A 1,684-nucleotide genomic window follows, 5' to 3' on the forward strand; every position below is an offset into this window, starting at 1 on the left:
AAATGATTTCAAATCACTTTTTTTTCCAAGATTTTATGCCGTAGCTTTAATCAACGAAAAGGTGTGGTACTATTTTGAAAATGTCAAAATAAGATCAAGATAAAAATTGGTTTTATTCATTTGACCTAGTTACTCCCCTCTATTTTTTAACATATGTGTGATATTAAAAATAAAAAAAAATATTTTAATTTTTAGTCATTTAAATTTTAGTCAAAGAAACTCAAAAATGACTTTCCTTTCTACTTTTTGCTTTCCTTAAATATCCAGTAAATAAACACCCTCACTATGCAGAGAGAGATTTCATTATTAAAGCATACTTTTAAGAGCTATTACAAATGAGCCACATTGCATACTTATGGGAGTAACACTAACGAAGTAAATTATTCTCTTAACAAGTTATCCCTTTAATTTACTCGACTTCCTTAAATAAGAGAAAAAGGCTTTTTTAATAAATAAGAGAGTAGTGGTGAAGCCTACCGATGTTGTCGCTCCTCTACCCATGTTGTAGTCCTTTATAAAGTTCGTTAATCATCGTACGATAGAATATTCCTTGGAGTTTTTTTATTAGTGTGTGTGCGTAAGTTTAGGTTAGTATTTGTGAGTGTATGTAAATGCCTTCTTGTAATATAATATCCCTACAACCTCCAATCACCCTCTCTTTTTATTTTGGGATACTCCAAACCCTTAAGCCCTAAAAATGTTTTAGTTTTCTATCCGTTGCTATAGGGGTGGTTTTTTCAGATAGAGTTTTTTTGTTGGTTTGTCAGAACAACAAGAAAGTCCTTTATTTGTTCGGTTTTGTTGGACACCATTACAGACACACACACACACACAATGGTATACCGTTATGGTTTGTGCGTTTGCTCTTGTTCCACATATCTGGAGTGGAGGATCATATTAAGCTTTAGTAGAAGGATGGAAAGAAGTGTGGGGATATGCAGAGTAAGCAGGGTCAAATGATATATGTAAAAAGTAAAAAATATAAGTATGTATTCATGACCAGTGACATCAAAATTAATCCTTAAAAAGTGGAAAATTTAACACTTATTCTCCTACAGTTCCTTGATGTTATATCTATAAAAAAAAGTACTCCCTGATATTTTTATATAAAAAAAAACAGTAAGGAATGTAGTAAAGTCGAGCTGGGTCGACTATAAGATACCCTTCACCACTTTGGGTATACTGAAGCCGCATTGGTATGGTCCAATAATGTCATTGACCATTGGCTTCAATCGTTCACACAGAACACTGGATAGAACATTATATGCGATATGAAGGATACTTATTCCTCTATAGTTGACACACATCGTCTTGTCTCCTCTTTTATGCACGGCATACAGGGTGCTGAGGTTCCAATCATTGGGCATGTATCCTTGTAGCCAGATTGTACTAATCAGCTGGTGCATGCTCCTTACTCCGGCATCTGACCACCAGTCTACAATAGTTCGGCTTGTAACCCATCGGCACCTGCTGCTTTATTATTCATCATCTGATTGATTGCTATTCTGACTTCATCTTGGCTAGGTGGTATACACTCTACACCGTCATCTATTATTGGTTCTGGGGTATCCTCTTCACCGCTACTATTTGATGTTTCGAAATGCTCCTTCCAGATCGTCAGTACGCTGTCTTTATCTGTCACCAGGTTTCCTTCTTTATCTCTACAGGAGAATGTGCCTGCACT

The sequence above is a fragment of the Musca vetustissima genome, unplaced genomic scaffold, assembly GCF_032173495.1.
Source record: "Musca vetustissima isolate MV318-11 ecotype Yass unplaced genomic scaffold, APGP_CSIRO_Mvet_v1 utg32776, whole genome shotgun sequence".
Taxonomy (NCBI): domain Eukaryota; kingdom Metazoa; phylum Arthropoda; class Insecta; order Diptera; family Muscidae; genus Musca; species Musca vetustissima.